The 25,289-nt window shown below is 42.0% G+C and overlaps 1 protein-coding gene across 1 annotated transcript in view; it reads right to left on the reverse strand.

Annotated features, from left to right (window-relative positions):
• The window catches only part of DGKD (diacylglycerol kinase delta), a 37,838-nt gene extending 25,533 nt beyond the window's left edge, over positions 1-12,305 (reverse strand). The window contains exon 1 of the mRNA XM_062499468.1: positions 12,275-12,305. The gene's annotated coding sequence lies outside the window, so the exon portion shown is untranslated. The remainder of the gene's footprint in view (positions 1-12,274) is intronic.
• Between the last annotated feature and the right edge of the window lie 12,984 nt (positions 12,306-25,289).

Raw genomic sequence — 25,289 nt, forward strand, 5'->3', positions numbered from 1 at the left:
GAGGAAGCAGCTTTTTCCCTAGAAGCAAAACCAAGGTTAAATAATTCGTTCAGACACCACTGGGCCTCACTTTCTTCCTGGTAATAAGGCCAAGAACATCTGTAGCTGCACACGTACAACAGTAACACTTATAAGGTCCAAACATCCTAGGATGAAGCATCCAAGGACCTTTCACGGGTGTAAAACCAGGTAAATTATGTAAGAAACCACCAGCTGATTTTGAATCACTGGCATGCTCTGGAAAACTGAAGAACAGCTTCAGAACACTCCTACTCAGTGCTGTCCCTTTTCCTATTTTTCTGCCTTTTTGGGAGGACAGAAGGAAAATGCAAACTATAGCATAACTTTAAATCATACTACAAGACAAGAAATTTAAAATATTGACATACAATACAGAAATACAGACACTCTTTTGATGAGAATTAATTTCTGAGGCTACTGACTTCCTGGATCATTGGAGACACATCCAGTATAGAAAACAACTAATTCCTTCTTAAGTCACCTACTGCATCATCTTAAAAATCCCCACATCCAGTGTTAGACAACCCTCTGTTCAAAGAACAAAGTCGAAGTTTATAAGACAAGAAGATAAATAAAGAGATCAAAAGATTTTCATACATGAATCATCCAGACAAAGAGTCAGAATTAAAATAAAGGGTCTATTGTGTAATTATAAAACTCCAAATAAAAATGCAACTGCGCAGGATAAAATATGAAGAGCATTCCCCATTAGTCAGTTCAAAAGCAACATTTGCACTGGGATTTATTGGCATCACCAGAGATGGGAAATAAAAGAATAAACCTCTTTAAAAAGCTTGCTCCTAAGGAGAACAAAACAGGACAATTCAGACTTCACTATGAAGGACAGACAAAATTTTAATGTAACTAGTGCAACGATTATTTGGGCAAATGAAGAAACCATACAGACCTGTTTTCCTGATTAATATGCAGCGGTACTACAGTTAAACATCTTAAGGAGGATAATCAGGAATCCAGAAACGTGTTAACAGGGCCCCTTCCTTTGCAGAGCAGTTCAGCAGCTCTGCTGTTCACACCCCCCAGCCCAGCCCAGGTACCTGGCGAGCCCCTCGTGCCTGCCCCGTAGCACAGCAGCTGCCAGCTCCTTCCTGCGCAGGCTGGTGAGCAGCATGTGTGCTACGGCACTGGGCTGAGCAACAGAAGCTCTCACTCACACTTCTCCTGCCACTGTTCCCTCCCTCCCTCCCTCCCCTTGAACCAGCTATTTCAGCTCCAGACATCCACCTGCTGAAGGATACCAAAAGAGGGGCAAGCCTGTTACATACACAGCACTGTCCAGGCAAGAGCGATGATCAATTTAACATCTCGCACAAAAATCAAATCATTCTTGTCATCTCAAAAGAAGCCATACCAATCGTTCCCCTGGAGAACTGTCCTTTCCCAGCCAGGAGTCCAGAGAGTTCACTCTCAGCTATAGCTGCAATGAGCCAACACTCTGGAACACAAGTCTTGGTCATCCCTGTTGGTGAACATGGCTACAAACAAGTGTGGTCCAGGTATTTTTTTATGTTCCGGCTCCAGCTTTTGACTAACATCCTGGAACAGTATATTCCACAGGATGACGACGCACTAGGTGAAGTAGCATTTCCTTTTTTTTTGTTCTAAATTTACAAAGCAGTAATGTTGTCCAGTGACCTCTTGTTCTCATAAACGGAGAGCATGAAAACAACAATCCGATTGCTTCTGAGTTAGGATGAGGGCTGCCTTACTAGGAGTTAAAAAAAAAAAAAAGTCTTCAGATTTATTTTTAATCTCATAAATTTTTGGCCTGTTTGGTGATTGGCAGAGCTCTGAGCATGCCTGCCACAAAACAGCTTAGAAATACATCTAGATATGAGAAATTATGCAAATTAAAAGTGCTTATTCTGCCTAAAAAAGTGAATATTAAAAACTTTTTTGATCCTAAATGCTACCAAACTTCTACGTGTGATTCTTTAGATTTCTCTCATTAGTAGAAACTGGGCGCCCAGTGCTCATCACATGGCAATATGATTGACATCTAATCCTGACCAGAAAAAGAGCTCCACAATCATGGGGAGAAAAAAGTCTGCCAATCCCTCTAATTACTCTTAGAGATTCATAAGGACACATGGGAATGGCAGGAAGGGTTAAAGACATTTCAAATCAGGATACAGGTTAATTACGAACTTCTCACAGCATGCGAAACCTCTGAAACACATTTTGCATAAATGGGGGTGATAATCAGGTCCCCAGCAAGTAGGTATGTGCCCTCCTTGAGTCATGTCAAGTCGATTAGAGAAATTCTCAACTTTCAAGCTTGCCCACTCTACATCTAAAAAACCCTAAATCTGAAAATAACCATGCCTTCATTGGCTATCTTGTGCAAACACAGACAGATACTCTTAACACTGAAAATTTAGCTTTATCTCCTCTCTCTCACATGGCCCATTCCCTCTTACCAGCTGTTAACCCCCACCCCTCATGTTGACCCACACTACTTTGTCCAAAACTAACACCAGTTTACTGACATTTCAAATCCAGCCAGCTAACAAACAACAGAGCCAACTGAAGAAAACTCCTCATTTCATGTTCTAAAAATGGACTAATGTCCCTGGATGTCCTTCCCTGATGAACAGCTGTGAATAATAAGATTCAAAAGGCAGTCCAAAAAAGACTCCTATATTAGACCAAATTTTAAACAGAAATCTGATATACTTCACCCTTTGTTGTACTGAGCAACTTTCCCCTCCCCAACAGCTGGAGCATAAACTTCATCTTCTTGTCTTGCTGCCTCCCAATACAACTTTATTATCTCTGCTCACCTGGGGCATTTTCTGGCTGCCCAGAAACTTCTCAGCAAGCAAGTGACAGTCTAGCCAAGCATGCCCCAGGACTCTTTGTTGTCAGAGAACATCTGGTGAACTTACTGACCACAAAAGATGGCAAAACAAGTTAAGATCACACTGGCCCAATCACAGAGCTGACAGAAATGCCGTGAGGGGAGATGGGGGACACTGAACTTTGCTAAATATAATTTTCCTGATGTGTACATTTCTCAGAATGGGCAAATGTGGCGGTATGAGAACACCTGCTCATTCTGACTGCTTCCTTTTACTCATATCCTGTTCCAATATAGACTTACATTCAAAGGTCTAGCCATAAATCCCCCTAAGAGATCCTGCATTATTCCAAGCAGTTAATGACTTGAGTACAGAGACAACATGAATTTCTGGAGCTCTAGAGACCTATAAGCCAGAAAAAATTTAAAAAGCCGCAAAACCTCCAGTATGATCACATATGGAAAGGTAGGGAAACCATTCCCCAGGTGTAGCTAACTGCTGTGTCTGCTCTGTAGGGTGGAGAATGATCTTGGCACTGAGCCCAAGACTCAGGAAGGAAAATTGGGTGAGATTATAATGAGAACCCAGCCATTCTTTCACTTCAGCTCCTGTTTCAGTGACAGCAGTAGTGAAATAAACAGTGGAATACAGTAAAACACCTCACTTGTATTCATCAGCAAGGTTCACAAACCAGCAATCTACTGTGTTTCAATCATAATTACTGAACTCAGGGCAAAATGGATTAAGTGTGGATTAACAAGTGCTACTCCCTCAGCAAACACACAGAAAAGAAGACTCTGACAAAGGGAGAAGAAAACACAAATTTAAGATTCAAACCAGTTAAAATCTTTAACGTCTGTCTCAATGATGTCTGTTTCTGAAATAATCTGGAGCTCAGCATCAGGCAAGCAAAGCCTTAGGCAGTGAGTCAGTATGATTTTAGTAGGTCTCTACAGTTTGGAAGAGAGCAGTAATATGAGTATCAAAGACTCATGAGGGTCCAACGCTTGCTTTCATCCACAGATTACAGTCCTATTCTATTTTGCAATTCAGCTTTCACCCAGTTTTGCCAACAAATCCAGTCCCATTAACTCACTGCAGAGGTCAGTTAGAGCTCTCCAGAACTGCACCAATTCTCTTCCCCCAAAACCTGGATGATATGGGAAAGGAAAAGTAGCATTTTATGTAACACTGGAAAAATGCACCAGTTTTGAATGTCTTTATAGTGCAAGATCTTAATTTCCTGCTAAAATGATCATCTTCCACCTATGGAAACTCATTTCCACCAAATGAAACAAGTCATTAATGTTCTTAGAGTTGTGCCAAATTCCTTTCCCTTTTTTTTTTTTTTTAATAGCAGCAACAAGATTTTCCTCAAAGCCCTAAATGCTCAAATCTCTGTTCACAATACACCAGCTATTTTATCCCCAACTTCCATGTGGCTGTTTTACCTTCAGTTTCAATCTACAAAATCCAGGACTACTCACTTCCATAGGAAATCAGGTCCAGCATGTGTTGTGGTCTCTTTAGGACCATTTTTACATTATTAGGTTCACGTACCTTGCAATCTGTCCCTCCTGAGCCAGGGCAGCAGTGCATCTTCTCTGAGCACTAGCACTGGCACTTATTGCGCTGTGCTGTGCCACAGGTCAAGTTCAACTCGTGCTGACCCTCCATCTGGGATTTCTCCCAGTCCCTGTCCTCCCCCATGCTGCAGTGGGAAACTAGACCAGTCACAGCATTATCCCTGGGAAAATTATCATCTCTCATACCAGGGTCACATTCCTACAGGCTTCTGGAAACTGTTCCTAAACAAGGCACATTTCTGTTCTTGGCAATTGGTAAGAGGAGCACAGACAAGAAGAGAATTTTAAGACTTTAGCAACAGCTTAACAGATGTCAAAAGCTACAGCATGCCACTTTTGCCACTGTTAGCAGGTGAGAAAAGCAACTATCCTGTTAGGGCTGCTAATCCCTAGAGGTCTCCAAGGATGGAACAGTACCCAATAGGAGCAGATAGGGTGGCTGTACCAAGTGCCAAAGAATATTAGCACAGCCCCATTACCCACACACGCTCCACCTCATGCAGCAGATGCACATGCATCCCTTTACCTGTTTTCCAAAGGACAGTCTTGCCAGGAAGAGTTCCTAAACAGAACCATTCTGTTCAGAAAGGGCAGCCCATTTAGGAAGGTAAAAGGTATTTCAGAGAAAGCTTCCTACTCACTCAAACAGAAGTAAACCCATGAAGAACAGAGGGGCAGGACTGTTCCCCAGTGGTGGAGCTGCTGTCTCAGTGGGTTCACACATGGCAAGGCTAGCACCCAGTAAGTCATAGCACTGGGCAATAAAAGATCCTTATCAGTGGTAGGAAAATTACCTATTACTGTGAGTTTATTGTTAGTAGCAGCTCCTCACAGCCCCCTAACTTCAGCAGTGTTGAACGGAGGCTGGTAGCTAGCACAAAAGGAAATTAATAGCTTTCAATAGCTTGATGAACCCAGGAGCTTTCCACACTGGGCCACCAGACTAAGACAAGTCATGTTCATGCACCATCACAAGCACCAGAAACAGGGAGGCATCATTTCTGCAAGTAATGCTAGCAAACCTCTCCCTGCATAAAAAGGAACATTTTCCTTCCAGAGCAGCTTCCATGCAAAGCTGAACATGTTCTTAAATGACCACACATTGTTCTGCCTTTGTGCCCTCACCTGGAAGGGTAGAAGCTGAAATCTGCAGTCTTGAGCAGGAAGGTAGGTGAAACCCCAATCCATCGTGACAGTTACCAAGAGCAAAGAGATTATCAAACAAAAGCTTCCAGTGTTCAGGCACAAGGGCAGACATTATTTCAAAGCTGTAAACTTCCCTCTAGGAAAGTAAAAGCTCTTCACAGTCTCCTTCACTTTTCAGCTCTCTGTCTATCCTGTCCCACAGTAAAACAGTTAAAGCTCTATCTGACTTAGAGTAGTTTCACCTCTCTCAAAACCTCACGCATATTTTTGAATCACTCCACAACGTACAGTAGCAACCACCAGATCTCTCCACCCACAGCAACTTCTTCCAGACTCTCTAACTCTTCTTCCATGTTTATCTTCTTTTCGGTAGTTTTTCTCCAGATTCTTCCTTCTTTTGTGACAGCAGCCTAATAACCAGCTCCCACGGGAGGCTGGATTAAGAGTCCCAAAAATCCTTGACATGAAAGGATTTTAAATTACTATTTTCACTGACTAACAATGACTCAGAATCGTCTGTTTACCAGAGGGCCTTTTCTCAAGGAGAAAAAAAACTGCACTGAAGTCTGGATTACAAACTACTAAAATAGCAAAGTATTTTGAAACTGCAGCCGTTCTGACAGGAAATGGGGACTGAACTGTACTTAATGAAGGAAGGTGGAAACCAGCAGAGTGATTCTAGACATGGCAATACACGGCTCATCCTTTTGCTTGCTTATAAAGGAAATTCTGACAGCTGCCAATATAAACAGAGTACAAACACTAGCAAAGAGTGCACAGTTCCTGAATGTGTACACACATGGGTGTGGAAAAGACAACCCCCAGCAAAAACTGAATTTCCAACATGTGCTCCAATTTTGCCCAATTTAGAGACGAGAGTTTAAAAACAAGGAAGAAAGAACCATCCTGTTCAGAAGTCCCTCTTTTCCAATCTTTCCCTTTTCCAAACATTAACAGGGCAATCCATGACTGTGTGAGAATTCAGGACACCTGGGACTGGACTGTGTCACCATGTCACCGGATCAATCAGTCTTTTTGCCCAGCTGATCAATCAGTCTTTTTACCCAGCCCTTCTCTCTGGGTCCCTTTATTTCCCTGTTGAGAGAGCAGGGGATGAAAATCCTCTCCTTGCTAGGAAGCCCAGTGACTCCCTGAAGCATATGTTCATTTTCTTCACAGGGCTGAGGCCACACAGGGCAGGTTGGGGAATCTGTGCAAGTGTCAAACCACACAGATCTTCCTGATCTCTATCAGCCGAAGCTGAAAGTCCAACTAGTACTTCCTGCAAACAGCTTGGAACAAAAGTTCTTATATTCTTTCTCCTCATAAAAATAAGTGACACTCTCCTTCTCGAAGCCTTTGTTTCAAACCAGCACAGCCAACCTCTGATCTGGCTGATCTGGGTTTCTCTTGTTCCAACAGTGCCTTACAGGCACACAGCTCCTGTGCCAGGCAAGAGCAGCAAACTTTCTGTAGCTTCAGCAGCTCTATTTTCTTTCAAAAACAAACTCTTCAGAGAAGACTTCACTGCTTTCTCTGCTGAAAAGGATGTATTTTAATTTAAAAGCACCTACACAAATAATTCAATTTGACACAAGATCATGAAGAGGCAAAGGCACTTCCACTTCACTGTGAATGAACTGCAAACTTCAACAGCATACTCTCCCCACCAGGAAGGACTGTCCAACACTTTGATTTTTTACCCAAGTTCAAACACTTTGCCCTCTGTTTATAGAGGGGTTACTAACCCAGAAATGAAAATTTATTCTATTTCTCCACAGCATCAATAAGCCCTAGGAGAATACAGCAAAAATCTCTGGAGGAGATCAGTAATGTAAAAATTCACAAGACAGAAACTGTCAACTTTGCTGCTGAATAGAGTCAGTACTAAATAACAAGGTTATAATATGAAAAAATAGTAGCACACCTCAGGCTTCCATACAGCTGGAGAATGACATCCATACTCCTTCTCAGAGATGATTGCACTCTTTCATTCAGGGGCACCAGCAACTACCTTTTCCCCAGCCTACCACAAGCACTGTTGCCTCCAGTCATGCAAGTGCTCTGTAAGAGAGGTATTATTCTAACCCGAGTACTTCCTCTCTCCTGGGACATTGGTCAGGGTGAATCATCAGTTAATAAACAGTATTTCTTAACTGGGTGCAGCATTTCCAACAGCACCGCAGGCACATTTCTCTTTACTCCTCTTCTAGAGAAATTATCTACATAAATCCACTCAGGAGAGAACACCTGAACAGTAAGAGCTCATAGCAAATGTATTCCAAAGAACCTGAGCTTCTGATAGCTGTTATGCTGGCACAGGTGCCATGTTTCCCAGGGCTGAATCCAGAAAACTCACACTCCTGCTCTTACCTTTCATGTTCAATCTTCCTCTAAATTACTGTCCAGAGCAGCCTGCTCCCTCAGAAAAAAACCTGAACAGACTGCTTGACATGCAAGGATTAGTCTTGTCTGTGGTCAGTCTCTCTGAGCTACGTACCACTTGCCACAAGCTGATTAGCTGCCTGTTTAAGGAGGAGCTGGGATAAGTTTCCTTCTGACGGCAATGAAGTGGAGAGGCAGGCGCTGACTGTAATAATATACTGTTTCCTGTCTGTGGCTGAGCTGAGAGGTACTTCCCAATAAAAAAGGGTTTACAGGAGCTCAGGAGCTCAAGCTCCACCTCTTCCAGTGAAGAGCCTTTAATTAAGGAGGAGAGGTCATTAGCATGGCTCCTGGCACTCGGAAACATGCTCTGAACCAGCTTCCATTTCACCAAAGCATCAGAAAGAAGAAACCAAACTACACAAAATTCCCTCTCCACACAGAGGATATTTCTCCTATGGGAACTCAAAGCTCTGAATCAGATGTAATTCATGTTGTAAGTCATGATATGTGAATGAGGGTGAAAGTCCACACCACCATTTGGTAGCAATAACTGGAAAACATTTACCAAACCACCACATGAGAATCATACTGGTACACAAAATATGTACCTGGGAAGATATGACATCCTTTCCAGGCCCTGATAATGACAGGCATTTTTGACTAGTATTAAAGAATACACACCTTATCTTTATACAAATCCTCCACAAAGTAGGAGAGGGTCAATGAATTCATAAGGAATCACTTCTTTAACTGTACCAACTACACTGAAGGCAGCAAGCTTAACTCAGTTGGCATTTTCTAGAAAAGATCAGATGTTCAGCCCTCACACCAGTCTGAGGAGGAACTTGTTCACCACACAAACATTTACAAAACTGGGCCAAATGAGATAATCCGAAGTCTTTTCAAAGACTTTCAAGGGGACAGCTGTGGTGGCAAAGTGTTGATCTGAGCAACAGGCAAGAGAGTGATTGGTGTCCCCCAGACACTGCAGGTGTCATGGGGAAAACAGGTATGATGGATGGCTCAGGTCCATGACAGGTAAAGCAGATCATTTTGAAACAGACATAAGTAAAACCTAGGCTTCCCAGCATCACTATTCTAGATTAAAGTATGGAAGTCATCTTCATTGCAGATTTTGTTGTAATGCTCCTCACAGAAGTACAGGCCAGTCCATCATGTGGGCACCTTAACAAATCACATTATGGCAAAACTACACTGTCTAAGAAAAAACCGTTCATGGAAAGAGCTAAAGTTTCACTGGGAAGACCCAATGAACCCAGTGTGATCCCAAATAATCTGCTTTTTAGAAATCACAAGAGGTTTTGAGGGTATGGCTAAGAAAGCGCTGCACAGAAATCAGGGCCAGGCTCTGATTTCACCCATCCAATGCTGAGACTAAAAGTTGACTGCTCTCTTTGAAATAAAGGGTCCTGAACTACCAGGACAACACATTTATCATTGCATTTGTGCCATAGCAGATCTTCTCTAAGGCCCTGTGCAAGACAGCAAGCCTAGGAAAAGGCACTCAGGAGAGATCTATGCGCCATGTTCCAAGGAACCATACATGGAAAGCACCTGTCACAGCTCAGATATCCCAGAAGAATTTATCTTGTAGACAGCTGACTCTCAAGGACAGAGATGGCAGAGATGTGACAGAACCAGCAAATACCACACCTAGAGGCCTAATGAGAGAAGAGAGCTCTGGCATGGGGCTGCTGTAAGATTTGTCCCCAGAGGCTTCCTGTTAAATACCTCTGCAGCCACACTGCCTGACCTAAAGGAACAAAGCTAAACAAAGCTTTTCATTACACATCAGGGAATGGAGCTGTACAACATCGTAAGCTCAGAAATACCCCATGTCACATGCTCCCAGCCCATTCTATAGTCATCTATTCATTAACTCTGGGTAGCAATCCTGAAAACTGTCCCCATTGCAAACAGGATACACTTACTGAGGAAATCTATGCAAGATCCACCACAGTGGAATTTGTTACTACACACTTTTTTTAGAGGAAGAGGTCCATGTCTTAAAACTCACTTTTCTCACTCTCCTTTCTGCTGAGAGCAAACAAATTACCTGTCAGTCATGTCACATGTCAAAGGTTTACTGGCAGCTATTTTTTAACCTCACTCCTCTATCCATGCAGCACAACCTTTGCTGGCTTTATGCTCTGGTTTTCTCCTCTCATGATGCTGCCTCCCCATGCTCCTCAATGTACTTTCAACAGCTGCTCTTCTGACTGGTCAGCTCTTATTACCTCTTTGTTTTGGATAAAAATTGTTACCCCAAATGGTTTATCTGATGTTTTTGTTGCTTGTCTTTATATCAGGAACTTAGGCAACCTGACCTGCAGAATCTATACTTTATGCAATACAGATGCCTGAACAGGGGCTGAGTTTTCTCAGAAAGAAACCATTCTTTTATCAATCCACAAGTACCCAAGTACCAGTCTCCACTGAAGAAAACAGAAAACCCAAAAGAAAACCAGAACATCTAAATCCCTGCTTACAACACCAAATGCTACATATTTTCAGTTTAGGAGAAAAACGAAAATCGTATGACCCACTGATATGAAACAGGGAAAAACAATGCATCAAAGAACTCTGAATTTTAGAAAGTAAGATACAGAGAGGAAGCAGAGTGGTCTCAAAGAAAACCAACAGAAAACCTGACTGCAAGGAATCCAAAGCATTGACAGTAATGATGTAACAGGGCAAGACTAGGCCACCTGGTTTCCTGTTTTCAGAGCTCAAGGTAAACAATTCAAGCACCTCCACAAGCCACGACAGAGCAAAAAGAAATTAAGAAGAAAAATGTTTTTCTTGAATTTACCTAAGCACCATGATAGATTGCTCAGCTGGAGACAGTGCAAACAGTAGCTGCTTGAATTTCAAGGTAAGCCTTTACCTTTTATCAGCTAGAGAAAGCAGTGACTGGCAAAACCTGATACCAGAGTATTGGAAAGAACTTTTCACTGTTTGATTCGGATAGGGCAATCCGAGAAAGCAAATGCACTACTTCCTTCTGTCCCTAACACAGTCTTCCTGATGGATATTAGATCTCTCCCAACTACAACAGTAAGCAGCACAGTACCAGTACACTTACCTGAAAAATCAGATCTTATTTATATTTGATAAAACCAAAGCAAGACTGAGGATAAAATGCTTTATTAACAGGTAATAACATCACATTCTTGAAAACCCATCTCCTACTCAACTCACTCCACAAACCTTCTCTCTGTACTCTCATATTGACACCTGGTATCATTATTTACTTACCATACCCAGATGTGCCTCTTGCCTATCCAACTATGGATGTAGAAAGTGGTTCTAAGCTTTGGGAAGGTGTTGGGGTTTTATCTGGACACAGGCACTGCAAAGGCAAAAGCTACAGCTACACGACAGAAATTCCCTTTGGCTGATGCTTAAAGCAGCAGAACACTCCTGCTGCAGCACAAGGCACACTGCTCAGTGTTGGTCACCACCTGCAGGTGGATTCCTCCCTCCACCTTGCCTTAGAGCAACACTTCCTTTCCCCAGGCTCTCTCCTCTACTGCTCTGAGCCCCTCAGGAGCTGTGTGGAGGTTTGCTGCTGCTCACCAGCTCAACACTCACCCTGCAGGGCTGACATTTATGGCTTTTTTTCTGCACACCAGGTGCTCCTCCAAATTGGAGCTTGCAAAACACCTGCACCTTAGAAATACAATCAATTTTCCTTCTAGTTTCTGAGCCTGGAGAAAATTAAGTAGGGACACCATGTTTCCAGACTGCAACTACTTAGCACACATTCCACATCTAACAAGTATCCTGAACCAATCCCACAGTTACTTTTGTGCTATTTCTTTCTGTTCTTCCTTTTGCTTTCCCACTATATATAGCATGCATAGACAAACACACACACAGACACACACAAATAAAGTCAGAGAAAGAAGTTTACATATTTTAATGCCTATGGGAAAAACTAAATTCCTTTAGCATGATCTCTAGCATAAACATGAACATCACATCTAACTCCCTCAGCAGAACAAATCTTTCTGTCCCACTGTGCAAACAGGTTTTACCAAGCCCTCTTAGCTTATAAGAAAATCCCTGAATGCCAAGTCTTAGCACAATACATAGTAACCTGAGGTATTTCCCTGAGGGAATTTCCCACATGTACAAATATGAGTTAACATATTGTAAAGAAAAGTAAGTTTGGTTTTTTTTCCATTAAAGATGCTGTGAAGATTGTTCAGGTGTTTTTCAGCTCTGCAAAAGAGATGGGATGTGGGGAAAAGATGCAAGAAGAACAGAAAATAATGCAAAAAGTCCTACCGTAAAGCTGTTGTTGACATTCTTTGTGCTGGATTCTGCCACGCTGGCATCTGTCAGATCCACCTCATCAAAAATAATGGACTGGAAAGAAAAAAAAAACCAAAATCTCAATAAATTCTTGAATCCAGTGTAGAAGCAGCAGACTCAAAAGGAGTCTGCCTTGCATGCTCCACATCACAGCCTTTTATGATTTGAAGGAAAGACAGCACCAACAACATCAAGGACCTGGAAATCTAGTTCCATCCCACTGGGGATCACTCTGGCCTGTCTTCACACAGTGAACACTATGACATTATTTTTACTGATGGTTTATTTAAAAAGAACACCAAATAACTGTAGGTTTTATTCTTGTGAAAGGCAACAGTTGTATATCTAGTTGACTATCAGCACTCTAAACCAGATGCATAGAAGCTCTGATCTGATTTGATAAATTCTAGCCTTGCTTGTCTACTGCACTTTCTCTTTTTGTTCATATTCTCCTCTTCCTATTGATTCAGAGTCCATTCCCTACTAACATGCACCAAAGGGAGAAAAAAATGTGGAAAAAAATCAGTATTATGGGTCTACATGATGCTTCACTTCAACACCACAGATTTCCAAGTGTGAGGCAAAACACAGGGATCTTCTAGTAGCTACAAAGCCTGAAGACCAGTGCCTAAAGAGCTCTTTTCTCTGCTGAGGGCTGCCTTCCCGCTGACACCCACCTGCCTCCAAAGCCCTCTACTGACTTCCTTCCTTGGCCTCACAGGCACTGTCAGGACCTTACCTTAGCAGTTTTTGCATAGTACAGCGTTCGTCCTCGCAGCTTAAAGTATCGTCTCTTCCAGCGCTGGAAGGAGCTGGTCTGTTTCATCAGCATCCCCTCTTTTATGACAGTCTACAAAAGCATCAGAGGAGAGGGGTGAAGCACAGGTTTTACCAACAGGCACGTTTTCTACTCCCCCAGCACACACCCACAGCGGAATAACTGGAGTTGGAGACAAATAACCTCAGTGCCCTCTGCTGGAAGCATTTCACAGATTAATTCAGCAAAACTGAGCAGCCTTCACAAGATAAAACTCATGAACACACAACCCACACTGTGGTGTGGTTTAACCCTGTCTCCAGTGCTATCACGATACCAAAGAAGATAAATAACTTAAAACTGAATGAGCATTTCAAATCTAACAGTGACTCGGGGAGCGTAACAGTTAAACTCACCAAGGTCGGATTTCAGTCACAAGTAATTGCACCTTTCATTTAATTGACATCTGATTACCAGCACATACACACCCAGGATATCTGTCTGTACCTCCAGCTGTGCCTTATGAATCAGCATCTACCTGGCACAGAGGTGGCAAGCTGCAAGGGGGCAAAGAGTGAAACCAGAGCAAAGAAGGGGCTATATCCAACATTAGCATTTGGTATTCTTCAGATTGTCTTGGCCCTGTCTCGGTACTCTCTGGCCAGCTGCCATTTCCCAGGGCTGCAGTGCCAAAACTGTCTATGCACACTGACTTTTTGTCTTTAACTGCTTTATAACTAGACTGACATACCAGCATACACAGGCTCATATGCTCATTCATATACTGTGCATATGTGGGAGTATGGATTTAATCCACATGCACTTCATTCAGGTTGGAATACCAACAGCTACATGAAAATAATCTCAAAAAACTGCAGCTCAGAAAGACAAAAGTCTTTCTGAAAAAAAAAATCAGGGCTGAATGTCCAACCCCAAATTCCTGTTTGTAAATACTGCCTAGGAGCTACAAGCAGTGCTATGTCATGCCTTGGTGCCACAGGAAACCTACTTCTCTCCCCAGAAGAGTTGCAGCAACCCACTGCTTGCTGAGAGAGCCCAACATGATAAACACTCAGTTAAAACACAGGACACAAATGATCTGACAATCTTGTAAAACAGGTTATTCTGTATCTTGATGGCAGGAAAATGACACAGTTTTAAGATACCAGAGTTCTCAATGGAATTCAGATTTGTAACAGCCAGATCACTGATAAGTAACAATTCACAAACAGCACCAAATGGACACTGCCAGGCTACTATAGCACATGCAAAAAAAAAAAATACTCTTACTGATCCACAGGGTTTAGCTCATTTTAGAACTCCTTTCCAGGGCATTAAACTTACTTTTAAAATGCTATATATATTTCTAATGTGTGTCTTTAATTTTTGGAACAGCTGTGGATTTTGATATGTTCCACATACACTGGCCCTTGCCAAGCTCAAAACTTCCTCAAAAACCACTTTGAAAAAAATGCTGACTATAAGGAGAAACATCCGTCTGACAATATATGCTTCTCTTTTGCTAGACTGAGCTATCCTCAAACTGGCCTGAGAGATCACAGGGTCTGGACCACCATGGTGAAGCCTCTACTCACAAATCAACTGGGAAAGAGCAGGCTCCACATTCCACCAGATTCTAAAGAGAGCCGTTGGATATAGAAGCCACTACAATCTTCCTCCATCGTGTTGGGAAACAGAAAAGGGGGAGAGCTCCCCTGTCTCCTAGAAGAACATCATCTGCCTTGGATGCTGGGCCCTGGCCATCTCCAAGGCTAGCAAACCCCAAGCCTCAACGCTTCCCAGTAGTCTGTTTCACAAAGCCACCTGCACACTGAAGAAATAAATACCTGCTAGTGCTCAGGCAAACACCAACTTAGTGGGCCTGCTTCAACTGGGAATTGCCAAACTCCACAGAACTTCCAGCAGAATGAAAAGAGAAAACAGAAAAGTACAATTGAGGATTAAGCTCCTATAAGAAAATGGCTGTTTGCCACACCAGCTCCTCACAGCTCTAAAGCAGTCACTGAAAGGCATCCTGGCACTTGTTTTCACAGGACACAGCAGTAGAAATACACTCTAAGAAACCATAAAGCATCTGGGAGTGGCTTTAGGGTCCAGAAATTAAACACACTATAGCAATACCCAGAAACAAAATGTTAAACCACCTCAGAGCTGGTGTTACATAAATAATCCAAAACTCAGACATTCTCTTAGCTGAAGCTTCAGCATAAGAGAAAATGGAATGTAAATACTGACCAAACAGCATCCCTCGCTGAAACAACCCTGCAGGCAAGGCCAGAGCTGAAGGCACTCACCTGGAACCAGGAAAGATGCATTCATTCATGCATTCTGCCATGGGCTTTCTATGAGTTCCCAATAAAGCAATTTTCACTCTGTGTGTCTCCATCCCTCATCTGTCAAGTGGAACAAACAGCACCTGCCAACTCTGTGGAAACCCACTAAAACACATATTTCTCTCACAAGTTATTTTAACCTCCGGCACCTGAGTATCAAAGAGAAATGTAAAGTACCAGCATCCAAATTATCACGCTAAAGAAATCATACATTTCTGCAGCTCATTTCTTTACAGGGAAGAAAATGGGAAAGTGGCAGAAGATTTTCCAGCTTAAGACAGAAATATGGAGTGATTTTTGCATTCCCTGGGAACAAACACATATAAATAAAAAATGAGACAGAGAAAGCAGCTACTGAACTCTGCAAAGCCCTGAACCAAAACCAGAGAGGAACTAAAAAACCTGGGGAAGAATCCTGGGATGAAAAAGCCCAAAGATATTAAGTCAGCCAGGAGGCCGATCAAAAAGCAGCAACTTGCAGCAGGAGATTTCAGAGCTCAGTTACTATGCTTATTACAGCTATGGTTAAACTGGGGTCAGCCAGAGCCTTTATACACCCCAGGCAAAGGCAGCATCACTTTAGCCAAACTCTTGCCCAGCCCACCAGCACAGTAACTCTTAGCAAAACAATACGTCTACTTTCCCTCAGCTCCCACCACTCCCGCCTGCTCCCTGAACTCAGTTTGGCTCACTCACCTTTGCACAAGACATGCATTCCTCCATTTCTCCATTCCTCTTTTAAACCCCCCTTTTTTATTTTTTTTTTTTTTACCAAGAGGCAACACTTGCAGAGGTCACCCTGCCTGCTCTAAGCAGCAGTTTCTGTCATTGCCAGGCTCTATCTATAGAAAACCTCACAGCTACCCAGCTCATACATGAAAGGCCAGAGCAGGAGCGCTCGTTCTGCTCTCAGCAAACACGCCTCTGGTTCAGCGCTGCCCATCTCCACACGAGAGCAGCCAGGCTATTTATAGGCACTCAGCTCAGCACAGTTTGGTGGGTTTGGGCGGAAAGAGCCAGAGATAAGATCAAGATGACTTTATAAAATGATGTAGACATCACTGCCTTTCTCCTCCTCTATGCTGACTTCACAGCCAAAGGACTTGTTACTTGCGGAGGAATGCAGCTGCAGAAAATGAACTGGGGAACTGACTGCAAAGTGACACAAATGAAATAAAAGGGGGGAGATGAACAGTCACTTCTGCTCCTCAGCCTCTCCGCAGATTTTTAATTGAAGATCTACTCTGATCAGATTACTGGGCATGTAATTCATCAAGATAAAAGTGAAACTGCTTCTCCCGTAATGAAAAGAGAGTGTTAAATCTATTTTTAGTATCATATATTGGATCCTACGGGAAAAGCTACTGCCCTGAAACGCAGGGAATTATGAGGTTTAATTATGCACATCCTATCCAGAATAAATACTGAAATTGTTTGCAATGGAACTATGCAGACTGTTTTCTATCCAGCTGAGTCCCTTTCCAGTGTGGTGTGCTGTGGCATGGCATTCCATGGACAGATAACACTATGAAAAAATGAATTATCTTCTTGGATCAAGTGTAAAATGATGCGCTACTGGTTTCAACAGTGACCCCTTTTATCATATTGCAAGTCAGTGTAAAGGTTACTGAACAAACCGACAATTTAAAACAACATTGCACATAGCAGAGTGTCTTAAGAAGTCTGAAAAGAACAAGATTAGATAACTGAAAGGCAAGGCCTAGGAAATATCTAACATTTTAGTATTTATCTTTGGCCTTGAAGAACAGCAACTTCCTGCAGAAAAAAAATCAGTTTATGGCAAGCAATACACAACCCTCCCCCCAGCTCATCCCTTTTCAAAACTTGACATTTAGGAAGAGCAATAATATGCTCTCAGATTTCTCCTGTCAAAATGGGTGCAGGATTCAGGTCTAATCCTGAAGTGACAAAAGAAAAGCTCTGCCACTCACCTCAAGAGGAATGGTTTCAAACAACTCAGAAGACTTAAAAAAAGAATTTAAAAGAGAGCCTTGTGCTTCACTGTTTCCCCTTCCGGCCTTTTAAGAACGAGAAGCCAAAAAGATTAACAGGAGCTGTTCAGAAAACCAGCAAGACATAGTTGTGTTTTTGGCAGCACTGCTCATCTGAGGTGTCTCTGCATGCAGTAACCCATGTTAAGAGGTCAGAGACAGCCTACACAGATTAAGTGCTTTCTACACTGATAACATGAGCGATTCTACTAGAAGTTAAAAAGGATCACCTCAGATTTCAGCTACTTTCAGATTACATCCCTTGTTCAGCTGCACACAGTACTGCTCGCCAAGCAAAACAGGAGTAGACAATCCTTTCTTGAAGCTTAAACCTATTGCCCCATTTGGAAGTAGGGCTCTTGATAAAACTAATTTCCTAATCTGGAAAATAAGCCCTATTAGCCAGGCTGAGGGTGACTATCAAGTGTGTCCAGCTGTCAGGCTGGCAAGTGTCCCTCAGCACAGGGAGGCTCCAAACCATGTTTGATAGAGACAGAGGAAGAACAATGCAACTTATTTCACTGCTGAGATCATAACATATTCTTAGGGGCAATTACTCAGTGCAGCATATCTAAAACAAGAATTATGCTTCACTGACACATCTTTCCAAGGCATAGAAAGTACTATGTACAAGGTAACAGCAAAATGATACAAAGCCATCTAAATAACAACTAAAGAATCCCAAACCCAAAGTCTCCAGCAAGTGGATTTCTCTGCTTATCATGTGTCTTCAGAATGTAAAAACTTTAGGAAACACACACAGTTATTATTTGTATGCACCACACAACACTGATGCCAAACAACAAATAATTGACTAAACAAAGCACCAAATGCAGAGAGGAAAAAACAAAATGCAGAAGTATATGCAAAACTGGCCTATATTTATAGATGCTTACTAGGGAATTTTACAGGCAGCTGAACCTCAGTGACCAAACAACCTCATCTAGTCACTGATTTTAAGCTGTGGCAAAAAGGATAGGAGAAGGTCTGCAGGCACTTAAACATGGCCAGACAGTCTTGCTGTGCTAGGGCAGGTACAAATCTGAGTGCTGTACCTTGTGGGTATAACAGTTTTAGTAGCTGGTGTCATAAAAATCCTCCAGGGTCATACACATGAAACTAATTAATATTTAGAAATCAAATAAAATGCAGTAAATCCAGCAAAAAAAACCCTACAGAAATAAATCTAACCAACTCCACAGAATAAGATATGAAATGTCAAAAGGGTAGGGGTTAACAAGCCAATCTGAGAGCAACATCCTTCCACCAGACAGTGGTCACACCCTGGAAATGAACTCCAGGAAGCTCGGAGAGGGGAAATCTGGATCAGTAAAGCAATTCTAATGATGGGACACACAGAAACCTATACAGATCTATAAGGGAGCACAAGGTAATTACAGGTTGTATAGTCCTGCTTGGGAATTCTACATTAAATGCACTTTGCTCTTGAAAAAGTGAAAATTGCATTAAGACTTCTTTCAGTGGTATCAAAAGAGCAAGACATTATGAGAACTCACAGCAAAAACAGGACTCCAGAAGAGGGGAAAAAAGAAAAGAAAATCAGAGCTGGAATCAAATGTCAAAATAGAAGCTGGGGCAGTGAGTCAGAGGCCCTCTAAGAGAAGCCAAGCATTACAACTGATGGAGGGGGTTACGGTACAGACCTTTGTACAACCACACTGGAAAGCCTGAGAAAACTCCCCTAACAATCATCCTCCCAATTCTCTGTTGTAACCTCCAGCCCTGCTGAATGAGCTGGACTTGTCACACCCAGTGAGAGACTGAGGCAAGCACAGCTGACAGCTCTCCTACAGCCCTCTTGCAGCTCCCAAGACAGCAGAATCCAGAGCAGAACACAGCAACCTATCCATGGAGTAGCTGAGATGTCACTGAAACAGGTAATGCAATCTCATTCTCCAGATCTGCAGTAAAAAACAGGAGCTGGTATCAAACAAATACTGAAAAGGCTTTAATTTGCCTTGGCACAGATTAATGGTCAAACACTTGATTCTTCATTAGTTAATGCTGCAGTGAATAAACAGGTTTTTGAACCAGCTTCTTTCAATACCAGGTTCAACTCCTACCATTATGAATGACTCTCCTAAAAGGGATGCACAGTCACTGACCTAAAGTCAACAAATTACTAAATGAAAAACAATTTGAGAGCATGCAAAAATGTATATGGGGAACAAAAGACAACGTACAGCGTATCAATGCACAGCTCCTTGGTAAAATTAGCTCTGTCAGAAAGCTCCAAGGAAAGTACGAAAACAGATGAATATTCTGGTCAGCTACTTAGAAGGGAGAATGGAAAACACACCAGTACACTGATTCAAGATGAGTTAGGAGCTGGACAACTCCTGGCACGATAACTGCTTAAGCCTCAGGATGCTTTCTATAGGCTCCCTTCCCAAACACATTTATCACAAGAGGGAAACTGAGCACAATACACCAGACAAACTATAGCAAAGCTGGAAGATAAGGGCTCAAACCCATCCACAGAGATAACTAAAGCCAAAAAGGCAACAGTTTAATAGCTACCTGAAAATTTTGGAGTGCAAGAAATTTGTAAAGGGTACTAATTGTGAACTTTATACATTTAAGGAAAAACATGAAAAGTTGGACTGTTATTTTTTCTACCATCTAAAATTATATATACATGACTACATCCCTTCCTTGGGCATTTTCCCCATACACAAAAAAATGTCAAAATGTTACCTACTGTAAAACCTTCTGAGACATGTCTGTCACAAGCTATGCACCAGCACCACAGAATCCCCTGTGAACTCAGAAGCACATGGCTGTGCTGCTGAGGCACAGTAATAGAACCTCATTTGGAATCACAGTTTGTACACAGCACCCTCTAATGCTGTAGCCTGTACCCCCATATCTTAAGTCACACTCTGATTCATCTAGAGACACAAGTTACTACCAAAATCAGGTGTCTAAACCACCCCCCCCCCCCATCCACTTCACCAGCAGACAGGAGTCAGGCACTCACCATAGTGGGCTGTGGAGGCCATTTGACATGCAAGTACCAGACTGGGGAGTGCAACCAGTGCAAGCACAGAACAGCAAATGTATGGGAAAGTACATGCAGAATACAGCTGCAGATCTCATCCTCACACTCATAACCACCCAACCCTTCCTACATCGCTGAACGTCATGGAGACCTTGGCCAAGGAGGAAGGAAAAGCCAGCAGCAAGTACCAGTAAGAGAACTTCAGGATATGGGAAAGTGAAAGTTATACCTTGAGGAAGAAAACTGAATCCTCTGCCCTTGTGTTGAGGAGGCTTAATGAAAGACAGCTTCCTCCCACTGTGTCACTGTGTCTGGATTCCCATCACCTCTGCTACTGAATTCTGCAAGGAGCCTTGTTTGGTAGGGACTGGTAGATGCAGAACCAAATCCTCATCCTTTTACTCCAACTGGTATTCATATAAGCTGAGAGCAGAAAGCAGCTTTTGGCCTTCAGCCATTTAATTAATACTTAGGTATCTTAGAATTTATTTTTATCTCATCTGTAACAACTGTCGTGATCAGATTTTCCATATTTATGTATTAAACAACCTATGCTTTTAAGTTTTTTTTTCCTCATCTATTTAACATAGTTTTTAAAGGATACTGCAAAGTTTTAATTTGTTTTTCCACTTTCCCTGTTTTAATGTCCTGCAAATACCTTTGACCATGCCAAGACTTCTTGATCAGCACCAGCAACAACAAAAAAGATGAGCAGAACCCTGGGAACACCATTTTGTTAACTTTCAGCTGAACAGAACAGAATAGTTCCCAGAATACTGATTTTTTTATAAAACCTCAATGATAGATCTACACATTCTTGAGAGGACTCTGCCCTGCCTCAGCTGAGAGCAGTTCCAAGAGCAGGCAGCTCACCCTCCCTGTTTTATCAGACACATTTCTGTCATTCAAAGACCACTGAAGGCAACTGTCCCACAGGGTAAGATAAGACATTACCTGGAGCTTGCACCACCCCCTCTGAGGTCTGGGGATGCCCTTGGTGATTTCTTGCATTTGATACAAGAAGTTTGTATCTACATCTTCCCTATAGGAAACTGCAGGTGGTATCACCTTCCCTCGATAGAAAATTACATGGATAAATTTACTAAAGCTTGAAAGTCTCAAGTGCAATGTGCTTGATACAAACATTATGTGATCAAGAGGGCATTTCCTTTCTCAAAAAAGGCAAACCACAACATCAGAACAGTGATCAGATGTAAAACTTTTCAATTTAGCAATGAGGTGGTGAGGAAACAAAATGTTCTCCTCTAAAACCAGATGAAGCAATCCTGTACTGATCAATTGCTCAACTGAAGTGGTAATGTTGTAGCCATCGAGCCAGCTTTTTCCTCTCTGGATGAGAGGAGGGCAGCCAGCTTTAGACTTCCTCCTACTCCTCTCTCTAAGTGCTCTCATGTCCAGGTGTGGTCCGGGGCCTGCTGACTGCAAGCTCCATACCCTGTGGAAGCTGCTGCACAGGTGCAGCACTAATGAACAAGGCATACAGGATAAGCTCATTACTTTCTGAAGTGTTTTATATAAAATCTGTGAGGAGAGCCCACAGACCATGGCAGCTGCTGTGGAACAGCGCTGCTGTCTCAGTTATTCTGCCTGAAGCTCAGCTACCTCTGGATGACTATCCCACAGGGCTGCAGTACCAAACAGAAGCATCTTCTTTCTTTAAGAGACACATAAATTCTTAGTGAAACAAGAAGCAATAAGCACTTAGTGAAGGAAAAGCAGGGAACAAACTGTTTCAGTGGAGAGTTAATAAAATATCCTTTAAATAATGCTTGGTGCATTTGAGATCTTGAAAAAATGTGTTCCAAGAGGAACACGTGTTCATGTGGGACAGTAGTATGCTGCAAAATTTCCAATGATGCCGAGCCAATATCTAGGGTAAACCTTAAGCTCTCCAGGAATAGGGAAAAACTCACATTTGTGCTTTCTTTTACACATGCAGGTATAGCTGCTATTTCAGAAAGAATCAGACTGGATTTGTAATTAAAGAAGGTAAAGTTATGCAATGTCTCACATGGTACACTGGATTTCCTAATCAGGTAATCTTGATAGACATTTCATAGTTTTCTTTTATAATCCTGTATTCCTCCAAAGTAAAAACTCAGTAATTTTTCTCTAATGAGAGGTTTGGGGTAGGGGAAAAGACTGTAAATATTTTACTTAAGTTTTATGTTTAAAAACCAAGCAATCTAATCAAAACTTTCAATACCTATGGGGTCTTTTTGTCTCTAATTTTATCAGAAATAGTAATTAGTAGCCTGGAAACCTTTTAGTGATATGGTCTAAGTAAATCCATGTCAAAACATGCAAAAGTTTAATGTTAGCTCTTTAGTTCTTGGAACCTGATCTATAGTTAGAAGGAATGAGAAACGCTTCAAGTGCATGTGGTTTTGTGCTTTGTTTTGTTGTGCAGTGGGTTTTTTTTAGTTTGGGTTTGTTGGTTTTTTTTTTTTGTTTTTTTTTTTTTTTTTTTTTGTTTTTTTTTTTAAGAAGGAAGTAACAGCTGTTGCTTTCATACAGCATCCAAAACTCTCCAACAGCAAGGCAAACTTAGAGTACATCAGTAGAAACAGTGCTGGGAGGCTTCCCAACTTGTGTCAGAACATGAGTCTGAAGTGCACATGAAAGAGAATGTAGATTAAGGGACAGAAACATTCATAAAAATGTTAAAATCCTACCCGTGTCTTGGTGCTCAGAGAAGAAACTAGTATATTCAGGCTGTTAATCCAAGAAAATTCATGCCCTTAACCCTGTGCTCAGTATGTTCAGTTTCAGTTCAATCACAAAAACGTCCCTTTTTCAACAGTTCTCACTCTTTTTAGGTGAAGAGTTCCCAGTTTCTACCTGAATTAAAGCGTAAGCCACTGCAATTTACAGCACATGAAGATTCTAAAATGTCCTCTTTCAGACAGCCTGTCAGAAGGCAGCAAAACAAAACCAGACAGACATTTTAATATGTTTCAGCGGAAGATGCCACAGACAGAACATGAATTAAGTAGGGAACTCCTGAAAATTCTTTCCTCGTTTTTTGCTTATTTCTTTTACACTGCTGCTTTACTGAAATGCTTTGCTTCTTATCACAACACTTCTTTCCACACTTGTATTTCAAACTAATAAACTTCTCATTTTCCTCACTCTAATCTCAGGAAATCTTAAAACATTTGCCCTCCAGAAATAAAAATAACACTTATTTACCTATAAATTGGATACTTTATCTAATAGGCAATACAAGAAGGAACAAAATGAGCTTTCTGCAGTTGCCCATGCTGCCCACCATATGTCTGAGGACTCAGCATAGCACTCTCTGGAAATTTGCACAAAAACCAGGAGAAACATTTTGCTTCCCCCTGTTTTTCTGCTTTAATGCTACAGGGTAGCTACAAGACCTCAAGGCTACTGGTCAAAGAGAATCACAACTTCCCATAGCACAAAAGGCCCCACCTGTATCTGGTACACAGCACAGAGAAGGGAAATGTGTTAGTTCAGATACTGAACAGTCTGTCCACTGCAGCATAAAGCTCAACACCAGTTCATCTGTACTGCTTTTCAGAATATAAATTAACTTGACATATCTTTGCTACCAGAGCTAGACAGCTTCCCAGAAAGTCTGGAGAGCTGCTCGCTCTGTTTGCAACTCTGGTGAAATATACACTGCACACTTGTCTTAAAAAATTCAAGGCAATGATAAATGCTTATAAAAATGAAAATATTACAGAGAAATTGCTTGTGAAAGTAAACAGAACTTAGACTGAACTAGTCTAAACAAGAAGTTCTCCTGATGCCACCCAAGGACGGTGCTGAAATCCTGTCTGGTAAACAAACTGAGAGTTCAACATACCAAAGCTGGCAGGCTGGAAATCCCACAGAACTGATGAATGAAAAGGGAAGATGGCCTGTTCATCCACCCTTCAGCTTTCTGAGGGCTGTAATGTGACGCTGGAAATGAAAGGTCAAGTTCAAAGGAAGAAGCACACTTCACTGTCAGAGCTTTTAAAAGGTGCTGTGCTCCTTGGTTTCTCACCCTCAGCTCCCAGGACCGTTTTGGATATTCCTGTGCCTCCGTCCATGCTGAGTGATGACATTGCCACTTCAGCTGGTTCCAGCTGAGATCTCAACACTGCTTAGGAGCTGCTGCCTCTCCTTACACACATCTTCCTTCTCTTAGCTCATTTCATCTCTTTCCTAATTCCTATCCATTCAAAAATACCTAATCTTAGCTGACCAACAGTTTCTGCAGCTTCACCAACACCAGTCTGAGACCAGAGAGGACCTAAAAGCAGTGCACTCTGAAGCCTTATGCTGGTACAAGTCTGTCAGGTCTTGAAATGGCTGATCAAGCACACAAATCAGCCTCTGCTTCCAAGCCAGCTGAGACAATAGCACTCACATTACCTGCTATACCTGACCATGTGAGGCTTTATTCTTTCCCCATAATAATAATCATTAATAGACTGCTAAACATGCTTCCCTTATACCTTCTTCTCTGCCTCAAAAATTCTTTCTAGCTAAAAGCAAGTAAATATGTTACAATACAGTACTTTACTATCCAAAAACTAAACCTTCCAATTCTCCTTCCCCTGCCCTCTGCCTCACAAGGCACAGGTTTTTTTAGCTGAAGAGATGCTACCTGTGATTTGCCTTTAGACCCTATACACCCACAGCTCAGTCCTTAAACATCCAAATTATTCCAGTTGCTCCAATGCTATCACACCAACCTACTTCACTCAGACATAGCTGGACAATCTCTGGGCTTTGAGACAAATTCACTCAAGTTTTATGGTCTTACAAGCAAGCAGCTTTACTTTACAGCATTTCTTAGGAAAAC

Source organism: Cinclus cinclus, chromosome 10 (assembly GCF_963662255.1).
Source record: "Cinclus cinclus chromosome 10, bCinCin1.1, whole genome shotgun sequence".
Lineage (NCBI taxonomy): Eukaryota > Metazoa > Chordata > Aves > Passeriformes > Cinclidae > Cinclus > Cinclus cinclus.